The 12,522-nt window shown below is 35.3% G+C and overlaps 1 protein-coding gene and 1 pseudogene across 27 annotated transcripts in view; one reads left to right on the plus strand and one right to left on the minus strand.

Moving 5' to 3' along the window:
- NRG4 (neuregulin 4) overlaps positions 1 to 12,522 on the plus strand; it is a 156,043-nt gene that overhangs the window by 83,047 nt on the left and 60,474 nt on the right. The window lies entirely within an intron of this gene.
- On the minus strand, positions 11,744 to 12,377 carry LOC102735860 (heterogeneous nuclear ribonucleoprotein H3 pseudogene; annotated as a pseudogene).

A 12,522-nucleotide genomic window follows, 5' to 3' on the forward strand; every position in this document is an offset into this window, starting at 1 on the left:
CTTGCACATTTATATTGCTGTCTTTCATTTTTCCTGTACTTCCTGGTTCCTTCTTAGGCCACTGCAGACAAGAAACCTAGTATTGCAAGTCAAAGTGAACCTAGGAAACATATGATACACACCGTGATCTGCCACCACTGGCTTCGTTAATAGTTCCCAGAGCTCTTATTTTGCCTTGTCTGTCCAATCTTGGCTGCTTTTGACATTTCTCACACATATTTTAGAATCTATGGATTACACTCTTCAGAAGATAGGGAGGAGGAAAAGAAGACACTTCTCCTTTTAAGAACATTTTCTGGAAGTAAGAAACTGTACCCATCACTTTCCTCACACTCTGTTAGTTGGAATCTACCTCACTGTGAGTGGAAGTTGGAAGCACAGTCATTTCATGCAGCCCTGTGCCTAACCACAGATTCTATAATTGGAGGAAGAAAGGATAAAATGATAATGGGGATAAGAAGTGACATTTAGCAGTTTCTGCCATATTCTCAGTCTTATTAAACAGAAGGAGCATTATTGCCTAAAGTACACATATTTAAATGATGAGGAATAACATGTATAACATTGGTAAGGATTAAAGGATAGATGTGAAATTTCTCAAGCCAGCATATAAAATATTCCTTCTTTTCTAACATTTATCTGAATTGAGAAGAGCTGTAGTTATCCAGAAAATTTTCCTTGAGGCTGTCTAAATTTTTTAGATATTTGTTCAATTTCCTTTTAGTGGAAATAAAGGTAGCCAGACATTATTACCCAACTTTAGCTAAATATATAAAGATGCTGACTGGTGTAGCTTGATTATATTGTGTAGATTTTGAGGTTCTCTGTTACATGCAAATGATTCTTGGAGGATTAACACTTTGGCCATTAATAAGTATTACAATTTATCAGAATTGCATGAAGTGTTTCTGGGGGATGGAGAGTGATCTGGAACATAGGATCCTGCCTGGTTTTCTCTGCATTAGGATGTCCTAAGTACCTTTGGAGGCTCTGGTTTCTGGGAGTGGGTGCCATGTGGCAACAGAAAATTGAAAATTAAGGAAACGTGAAGCCAAAGATAACCTTGAAACACTTTGCCCTTTGGAAATACCTTAGATTGTCTGATACTCATACTGAGTAGATCCTTCCTTATACTTTCTATTTGTTTGCTATATTTGATTATAGTAAATAACATCAGAGGACCTACATCCTTATTGTTGTGAATGGCAATATTTCATTATTTTTATGGCTAAGTAATATTCCATTGTATATATCTACCTCATCTTATTTATCCATGTATCTATCATTGGACATGTGGGTTGCTTCCATATCTTGGCTATTGCAAATAATGCTGCAGTAAACACAGGGGTGCATATATCTTTTTGAATTAGTGTTTTTATTTTCTTTGGGTAAATACCCAGCAGTGGAATTACTGGATTATATGGTATTTCTATTTTTAATTTTTTGAGGAACTTCCATATTGTTTTCCATAGTGGCTGCATCAATTTGCATCTCCACCAACAGTGCCCAAGGGTTCCCTTTTCCCCACATCTTTGCTAACATTTGTTATTTCTTGTCTTTTTGATACTAGCCATTCTGACTGGTGTAAGGTGATAGCTTATTGTGATTTTGATTTACATTCCCTGATGATTAGTGATGCTGGGAATTTTTTTATGTATCTGTTGGCCACCTGTATATCTTTGGACAAATGTCTATTCAGATCCTTGCCCATTTTTTAATCAGAGTATTTGGCATTGAGTAGTATGAATTTTTTATATATTTTGGGTATTTATATCATTTGCAAATATCTTCTTCCCATTCAATATGTTGCCTTTCTGTTTGGTTGATGATTTTATTCACTGTGCAAAAGCTTTTTAGTTTGATGTAGTCCCAATAGCTTGTTTTTGCTTTGTTTCCCCTTGCCTGAGAATACATCTAGAAAATTGTTGCTAAGGCCAGCGTCTAAGAGATTACTGCCTATGTTTTCTTTCAGGACTTTTATGGTTTCAGGTCTTGAATTTAGGTCATTAATCCATTTTGAGTTTATTTTTGTGTATGGTGTAAGAAAGTGGTTCAGTTTAATTCTTTTGCATGTAGCTGTCCAATTTTCCTAACACCATTTATTGAAGAAACTGTCTTTATACCATTGTATATTTTAACTGTTTGGATCTTGACAAATAACATTTCCAAAATGGCACCAAATAAAATTATGTGTTTATATTTTTCCCCTCTAAACTTTCATATTCAAATGAACTTCATTAAAACAGTTAATTTTATTTCCCATGTAATAAATTGTTTGGAAATATGAAAGTAAGATATATCTGTGAGTATGTATATATGTATTTTATAGGCATGGAGACACTTGACCCAATTACAAAAAAAAAAAAAATAGGGGTTAAATCCATTCATTTTGGAGATAAAAGAATAATATGGAGAGTTTTGCTGATGTAAGCACAGGCTAATGTTATTACTGCCTAAATATAGCTATGCTGAGCCGTCCTGCTATTATTCAGGTGTCAACATTTCTATAATGGCCTTATGTTGTTGTTTTAAGAATTTACTGTAATTTGTAGTTTGGAATAAAAGCATGCTATTGTTTTTGAACTTCAACTGAGAACATTAACATAACAGGAAGAAAAATAGCACATTTTAGATTTCCAGTAACATTGTTCAGCTTTTTATTTACTTAAAAAATTTCTATGTAACTATCTAAATCTTTTTTTTTTAAGATTTTTTAATTTATTTATTTGACAGAGAGAGAGCACAAGTAGGCAGAGTAGCAGGCAGAGGGAGAGGGAGAAGCAGGCTCCCCACAGAGCAAGGAGCCCGATGCAGGGCTCGATCCCAGGACCCTGGGATCATGACCCGAGCCGAAGGCAGTTGCTTAACCAGCTGAGCCACCCAGGCGCCCCACTATCTAAATATTTTTAAAGAAATTTAAGAAAACAGTGTAATTATTATACATCTTCAAAAATTTATATGTATCTAGTATTTATAGTTAATCAAATACTCTTCCTATATATTTTTCCAGTTTTACAAATAAATTTCAGAAATCCACAGACCAAACTTTCATTTAGTGTGTCTAGTTTGCATTATTCCTTTTTCCGTGTATTTATTCTTTTCCTTCTCTGACTTTCTCTATTAACACCATTCATAAAATTAGGAAAACAGCAAGCATTTATTATATGCCAAGTCTTTGGAATACATTATCTTATTGGATTACCCCAAGATCCCTTTTGGGTAGCTGTGAGGCTTTAAGTTTGAATAACTTATTTCAGGCTACTCTCCCTTTCTACTATCACTTGGCTACTTACTTTTGTGTACCCAGGATTTCTTTTGGAAACACATATTCTAATTTCTGTCCAAGATAAAAGTGGTTGTTATCAGGGGGCCAACTATAAAGTAGCCGATTTTATCCTTTTTGACTCTTTTTCTGTCATGATTATTTTCCTTATACTAGGCATTCACTGTTCTGTTTTAAAAATTCTTTCTGAAAACTTTCATTCACATGGACGTTTAAATAACACTGTAGCTTAATTTATGACTTTTCCCAGAGGTATTGTCATTTTCATGTTTTCTGCAGAAAGATAATTGGAAGGTGAAGCTGACTCTCATGGCTCCAACTGTCTAGCTATTAGGAAGTCCTTTGCTCGTATCTCATCAAAGCTGCCACGGAATTTGTTAGGCCTAATCCAAATTAATATATATCATTAATATATCATTAGTTCTTTGTAAGATAAAAAGAATAACAATTGTTTTATTTCTTGACATTTTAAATTATTTTTTAGATTTTTTTGGTTCTAATGCAGCATACAAATGGCAGAAATTAACCAATAGAATATTGTGATTCTGAAAGACATTGCATTTTTTTTTTAAGATTTTATTTATTTGTTAGAGAGAGAGAGAGCACAAGCAGGGGGAGTGGCAGAGGGAGAGGGAGAAGCAGGCTCCCCACTTAGCAGGGAGCCCCATGTGGGGCTTGATCCCAGAATGCTGGGATCACGGCCTGAGCTGAAGGCAGACGCTTAACTGCCTGAGCCACCCAGGAGCCCCAAGACATTGCATTTTTATTTCATTTTATATTTTTAGTTGTTAAAGATAGGATGTTAGAAAAAAATTCAAAAGCATGATCTTTTTCTAATAAAAATTTGATCCAGGATAATTTGTTTTATCATGACTTTCATCTCTTTACTTTTCATACATAGTGTGTTCCTGAAAACATGTTTGAAAGTTATTGCCTGAAAGTAAAATGGTAAAGTGGTATAAGGGACCCTAGAGACCTATCAAATGTTATAGAATTCCTAAATATGATAATGTAGTTTCTGCTTCCCTTTACCTTGGCAATCCAGTTGGCAGGATTAGAATCTTCCCAGGCTCTGGAGCCTGGGTTAGCCTTCCTAATGGTATAATTTTTTTTTTTTTAAGAAAATGTAAAGGCATGATATCAACAAATATAAATGAACACACCAAAGATATCATTTAACTTATTAATTAATGAGGAAACCAGTAAGATGTTACAACCAGTTCAAAGCAATAGATAAATATATAATCAGGAATTATATTATTATTATATTGCTGAAAGGAATTTACAAATACATGCAAAACTGATCAGTGTCTAAAGGGCAATAATCAATTATATTCCACCGGAAAAAATTCATTTGAATTTCAATGGGAAAGAATCATTTGTGTTAGTTTAAGTTTTCTAAAAAATACAAATTTAAAATAGCCTAAAGACAATGAGAGATGCAGACCCCTATAGAACTGGATAATCCAAAGGGTGTATTGGACAGGACACCCAGTGATATATTTTTTTTGTCCACTTTAAAGTATTTAATAATTTTTCATGATAGTCCTTCTCTCTTAGAGTTATAATAATCTCAAAGAAATTATTCTTGGTATAAAAAGTGCTGGTGCAGCTTATATAGGTGAAACAAAGTTGTTAATTAAACATCTAGGTCACCTTCAATTTGATTTTGCAAATTTGTGCCATTTAGTGTTGAACACTTGTGAAGGTTAAAAATTCTGTCTGAAAATTTTTATAAGGAATCTTGGAATGCACTTTTATAAGCTTCTATTATTTGCTATCCGGAGGCTAGGAAACCAAGCCTAAGAAAGTAACTCTACCAGATTTCACTGATACTTCTATAAATTTGGATGAGTTCCTCTTGAATTCCCCCAAATTTGCTAAGGTTCTTGGCCTTTCAGTAAGTGACATCCTCACAACCTACCTGTAAAGCTTGAACCTGTAAGCCAGGTACCAGACCAGTATTACCAGGTGGTTTTTGTAGAATTTGGATCTATAAGTGAACTTTAATTCTATAGAAATGTCTTGTCAATGAGAATTATTCTCAAATATGACAGTCCAGGTAGGGGCTTGGTTGCTTAAATGATTAGCCCAGTTTTATCCTAATAATAAGGAGAATAGAGTCTTATTGGACACACGAAGGTAACAATAATGCCATTAAGAGTAAGATGACTCAGTTTCTGAATTTGGGAGTCAGAGGATGCTCAATAAGAATCAGATATTTCAAAATATTTTCATTTAACAAAAGTACCATTTACTAAATTGTTGTGTGATATTGTAGGTTAAGAAAGAGAAGATTTTTTAATATCAGAAAAATAGATTACAATATTATCAATATTCTAAACAGATAACTACTCAATTTTCCTTCATCAGTTTATTCATTCCTATGTTTCTCAGCATCTTGAGTTAGCAGTCTGCTTTTGCAAAGCTGTTTGCATCTGAATTAAAGAATCCTAGAAATCCTGATTCAATCCTATCATCTCAAAATATTGTAACTAAGAATCTTTTTTTTTTTTTAAGTGTCAAAAATTTCCAGTGAATGGTACATTTCTTGTCCTTGAGGCTCTGGGACTGCCCTTTTTGGTTTAGGACACAAACTGTGCCTTATAGCCTATAGCATTGCCTTCTGAAAAGCATCACATTAAAACAAAAACTATGTAGATGACAGATACTTAGTGGTTGTAGGTAATTTATTTTTGTAACCAATAATGTCAGAATGGAGAAAGGTAAAATTCTCTATTGGAACCTATTAAGAATTTCAGTTCAGAATTTTGATCTGTATTTGCCCCGAGATTAAAAACATATTATGTATAGCAAAGGCATTTATAAATCTCCAGGAAATTCTGGAGATTTTTGTTCAGTGTGTTAGTATTATAATTATTTCAATCATCTCTGTTTCTATAAGGTAAAAGACAAAAAAAAAAAAAAGTGTGATTTTCCAGGGTTCTCTGGGAATTCTCAAAGATAGTTTTAGATGGGTAAAACATAAACTGAAAATTTTATTTTTTCTATATTTAGGATCTAATTTTGGGAAAGCAAAATCAAACAGTTGCCAGAGGAGATTTGGGCACTTGATTAATATAGTTTCAAAGGTACCTGAGAAACCATACTTGGTTACCTTTTTAGTTGAAAGGGACAAAATAAAATTTACTTTGCATGTTTTGTCCATCATTATGCTTTCTCATATTCTAGACCAAACTGACCCTTACTTTAGTTATCCCTAGTTCTCTCTCATGGGTTCTGCCAGTTCAAACCACTTTTATAATAACATTAAGATGTTATTTATAACATGTTGTGTGGTTATCATTCTTTTCTTCAATGAATCAGTAACTATGTATTTTTAAAAATTTAACATTTCAATTTTCAATATAGTAAATACCAATAATTCTACCCAGGTAAACAGAAACTCTGGAGTCCTTAGTAAGGCTGAGAGTCCTTTAGTTTGGAGACCAAAAAACCTGAAAACTGCTTTCAGGTGCTTTCAAACAGAACTACTCTTTTTTCCTTGAAAAACAAAAGTGTACACAGAGTTGTATTTCTCTGTCACAGTTGTTCCTAGTATAGTCTTCTTACTCATATCAATTATAGCTTTCACCTAAGTAATTAACTTCTACTTCATAGAGAAAACCGAGGGATGGGAAGTTTAGAGCTGTCTAAAATATACAAGCAATTTAGTAGATACGCAAAACTCATGCTACACATAATACAACTTTTTACTGCCACATACCTCCCCCCCTTTTAATCTCCCATGTTGTTATTTATTACATTAATAATATTTCTAGCAAAAACAAGTAACAGGGTCAGTAATTGAATTCGCATTGACAGGTTTCATTTTGATCCAATAGCCAATTTGGAAAAAAGCCATATGACTCAAAGGGATTAAATGTAAAACCTTTTCATATATATACAATGGAATAGTATTCCGCCATAAAAAAGGAATGAAATCTTGTCATTTGCAATGACATGTATAGAACTAGGGGGTATTATGCTAAGTGAAATAAGTCAGTCAGAGAAAGACAAATACCATATGATTTCACTCGTGTGGAATTTAAGAAACAAAACAGATGAACATAGGGGAAGGAAAGGAAAAAGAAAATAACATAAATACAGACAGAAAGGCAAACCATGAGAAACTAGTCTCTTAATTCTAGGAAACAAACTGAGGATTGCTGGAGGGGAGGTGGGGTGGGTGGGGGGTGGAGTAATTGGGTGAAGGGCATTAAGGAGGGCACTTGATGTAATGAGCACTGGGTGTTGTATGCAACTGAGGAATCACTAGATTCTACCCCTGAAACTAATAATACATTATATCTTAACTAACTTGAATTTAAATTAAAAAAAAAAAAGTAAAACCTTTTCTTTGCAGCATATACTATTTTTTAACACAATGGCTCTAAAACTCCAAACACATGTCAAATGCAAACTACAACTTCCAGGACACTCATTTTAATTAAGACTATCACATGGACTTGTCTCTTACATTTTAAAAAATAATTTATACAGTTATTGAAATGTATATGCTCTGACCATTGGGCAGGAAAACTGAAAGTACAGCTGTGAGAATTATACTCCACAGTAAATACTTTTGTACTTGTACTGAATTCTCATGTCACTGAGAACCTTAATCTAGTCTAAGACATTTGAGGTAACTTACAACTATCACTTTTTTGGGAACATTTTTTGGTACTTCAGTCAAGTGCTGAGGGAGTTTTATTCTAAAATTAGGGCTAGAATTTAAACTTCCAATACTCCCATCCCCAGGTAACACAATTAAGAATATTCAGAAACCCTGATACCTCTTAGATCTTCAACATTTCAGAGTTATGCCTGATAAGTCACATTTGAAAAAGAATGACTAATATAGAAATTAACGGTCTATACTGATCTTTAGGTTTTATATTTACAGTATTGTCCAGGAGAAATTAAATGAGAAATGTTATACCAATTATTTTCCAAGGTCTATTCGAGATGTCTGCTTATTAAGACTTACAGCTACCCAAAGGTAAACGATTGTCCTCTAAGATTATACTACTTCTTGTAGAGCTAATAGTAAAGTACATCAACCCAAATCTTATGAAAGCAGCACATCCTTAGCAGTAATTAATATGTAAAAAGTATCAACATTAGTGGTTTGAATATAAAAGTTTATTTTTAAGTCAAAGTATGTAACAAATAAAACCTACAGAAAGGAGAGGAGTCCAAGATGGCGGAGGGTAGGAGGAGACCTTAATTTCGTCTGGTCCCAGGAATTCAGCTAGATCGCTCTCAAATCATTCTGAACACCTGTGTACTCAACTGGAGAGCTAAGAAAAGAATAGCTACAACACTACAAACAGAAAAGCAACCACTTTCTGCAAGAATGACAAGATGGAAAAACTCACTTCAAAAAAGAGAACAAGAGGCAGTACTGACTGCCAGGGACCTAATCAGTATGGACATAGTGAGATGTCGGAACTAGAGTTCAGAATAACGTTTATAAAGATACTAGCTGGGCTTGAAGAAAGCATAGAAGACACTAGAGAATCTCTTTCTGGAGAAATAAAAGAACTAAAATCTAACCAAGTTGAAATCAAAAAGGCCATTAATGAGAAACAATAATAATGCAGGCTCTAACTACTAGGGTAAGTGATATAGAAGAGAGAATCAGTGATATAGAAGACCAAACGATGGAGAATAAAGGAGCTGAGAAAAAGAGAGATAAACAACTACTGGATCACAAGAGGAGAATTCAAGTGATAAAGTGAAACAATATTAGAATAATTGGAATCCCAGAAGAAGAGGAAAGAGAGGGGGGCAGAAGGTATATTGGAGCAAATTATAGTGGTGAACTTCCCTACTCTGGGGAAGGGAACAGGCATCAAAGTCCAGGAGGCACAGAGAACCCCCCTTCCTCAAAATAAAAAACAGGTCAGCACCCCAACAAATAATAGTGAAACTTGCAAATCTTAGAGAGAAATAGAAAATACTGAAAGCATCTTGGGACAAGAGGTCCGAAACCTACAACAATAGAGACATTAGTTGGCAGCAGACCTATCCACAGAGACCTGGCAGGCCAGAAAGTACTGGTATGATATATTCAGGATGCTAAATGAGAAAAATAAGCAGCCAAGAGTACTTTATCCAGCTAGGATGTCATTCAAAAAAGAAGGAGTGATAAAAATCTTCCATGACAAACAGAAACTTAAAGAATTTGCGATCACCAAACCAGCCCTGCAAGAAATATTAAAAGGGATCCTCTAAGCAAAGAGAGAGCTCAAAGTAACATATACCAGAAAGGAACAGACACAATAACAGAAACAGTGACTTTAGAGGTAATACAATGGCACTAAATTCATATCTTTCAATAGTTACTCTGAGCGTAAATGGGCTAAATGCCCCAATCAAAAAACACAGGGTGTCAGATTGGATAAAAAAGCAAGACCCATCAGTATGCTGTCTGCAAGAGACTCATTTTAGACCCAAAAACACCTCCAGATTCAAAGTGAGGGGGTGGAAAACCGTTTATCATGCTAATCTACATCAAAAGAAAGCTGGGGTGCCAATCCTTATATCAGACAAATTTGATTTTAAAACAAAGACTATAATAAGAGATGAGGAAGGACACTATGTCATACTTAAAGGGTCAATCCAACAAGAAGATCTAACAGTTGTAAATATTTATGCCCCTAACATGGGAGTAGCCAAATATATAAGCCAATTAATAACAAAATCAAAGAAACACGTCGATAATAATACAATAATAGATGTGGATGGAACTAGAGGGTATTATGCTAAGCAAAATAAGTCAATCAGAGAAAGACAGTTATCATATGATCTTACTGATATGTGGAATTTGAGAAGGCAGAGGATCATAGGGGAAAAATGAAACAAGACGAAACCAGAGAGGGAGACAAACCATAAGAGACTCTTTTTATATATGTATTTTTTATTTTATTATGTTATGTTAGTCACCATACAATACATCATTAGTTTTTGATATAGTGATCCATGATTCATTGTTTTCGTATAACACCCAGTGCTAACTAAAATCTGTATGTGCCTTCCTTAATACCCATCACTGAGCTAACCCATCCTCTCACCCTCCTCATAAAGACTCTTAATCTCAGGAAACAAACAGGTTTGCTGGAGTCGAAGGGGGTGGGAGGGATGGGGTGGCTTGGTTATGGACATTGGGATGCATATATGCTATGGTGAGTGCTATGAATTGTGTAAGACTGATGAATCACAGACCTGTATCCCTGAAGCAAATAATACATTATATGTTAATTAAAGAAAAATGTGCAGAAAACATGAACAGACATTTCTGCAAAGAAGACATCCAAATGGCCAACAGGCACATGAAAAAGTGCTCAACATCACTCAGCATCAGGGAAATACAAATAAAAATCACAATGAGATACCACCTCACACCAGTCAGAATGGCTAAAATTAAAGGTCAGGAAATGACAGATGTTGGTGAGAATGTGGAGAAAGGGGAACCCTCTTACACTGTTGGTGGGAATGCAAGGATGTGCAGCCACTCTGGAAAACAATATGGAAGTTCCTCAGAAAGTTGAAAGAGAGCTACCCTACGACACAGCAATTGCACTACTAGGTATTTACCTGAAAGATACAAATGTAGTGATCTGATGGCGCACCTGCACCCCAATGTTCATAGCAGCTTGTCCACAATGGCCAGACTGTGGAAAGAGCCCAGATGTCCATCAACAGATGAATGGATAAAGAGTTGGTATATATATACAATGGAATATTATGCAACCATCAAAAAAATGAAATCTTGCCATTTGCAATGACATGGGTGGAACTAGAGGGTATTATGCTAAGTGAAATAAGTTACTCAGAAAAAGACAATTATCATATGATCTCACTCATATGCGGAATTTAAGAAACAATACAGAGGATCATAGTGGAAGAGAGGAAAAAATAAAACAAGATGAAACCAGAGAGGTAGACAAACCATAAGAAACTCTTAATCATAGGACACAAACTGAGGGTTGCTGGAGGGGTGGGGAGGTGGAGAGATAGGGTAACTGGGTGATGACATTAAGGAGGGCATGCAATGGAATGAGCACTGGGTATTTCTGTACCTCTGAAACAACAATACATTATATGTTAATTGAATTTAAATAAAAAAAATTTTTTAAAAACCTACAGAAAGCAAATTTTCCCATCACAATCTATTGCTTTACAAAAAATATTTTGAAAATACATTCCTTCAGGGGTGCCCGCGTGGCTCAGTCAGTTAAGCAGCTGCCTTCGGCTCAGGTCATGATCCCAGTGTCCTGGGATCGAGCCCCACATGGGGCTCCCTGCTCAGCGGAGAGTCTGCTTCTCCCTCTCCCTCTGCCTGCCTGCTGCTCCCCCTGTTTGTGTTCTCTCTTTCACTATCTCTCTATCTTTGTCAAATAAATAAATAAAATCTTAAAAAAAAAAACAAAAACACATTTCTTCAGTCATTATAGAGTTCCTAAAATACAAAAGAAATTAAATTTGTAAGAAATTCTAGTAGACCAGACAGTGTTGTCAGGACTTCTATGTTGGTGGTTATGCTTTGATACATTCCGTACCATCTACCTCCACTCATGCCACCTTGCTCATAGTAATCTCCACTGCCTCCACCACCATGGCCATAACTACCCAAGCCACCTTGAGTACCATATCCTCCATTGTAATTGTTACATATTCCCATTCTTCGAACAGATCCATAACCTCCCTGATTATCCATTCCTTCTCTGCCATAGCCTCCCATTCCAGAACCTTCCTTTCCAGACCTGCCTCCAGGAGAATTCAAGAAAAGTTCAATGTATCAATGTTGCATGTTATTCTTATCTTTAAACATGGCGGCTACAGCATCTTCATGTGTCACAAATTCTGTGTCTCCTTCTGTTGCTCTGCCATGAGCTGCCATATTGGTATGCACTTGTATTGGATTTAGTGCTGAGAAGAAATTTGCAATGTCATTTTCAGCTGCGTGAATAGGTGATCCTCTCATAGATACAAAATGACCACCATCACCAGCTCTGCCATAGCCATGTCCTCCCATACCTCTTCCATCTCTCATTCTGTCATCAAAGCCGTCATTTCTATAGCCATAATTATTTTTTTTCTTTTTTTTTTTATTCTTATGTTAATCCCCATACATTACATCATTAGTTCTAGATGAAGTGTTCCATGATTCATTGTTTTTGCATAACACCCAGTGCTCCATGCAGAACGTGCCCTCCTCAATACCCACCACC

The sequence above is a fragment of the Leptonychotes weddellii genome, chromosome 9, assembly GCF_054177405.1.
Source record: "Leptonychotes weddellii isolate Sample4059 chromosome 9, ASM5417740v2, whole genome shotgun sequence".
In the NCBI taxonomy this organism is placed as follows: Eukaryota; Metazoa; Chordata; class Mammalia; order Carnivora; family Phocidae; genus Leptonychotes; species Leptonychotes weddellii.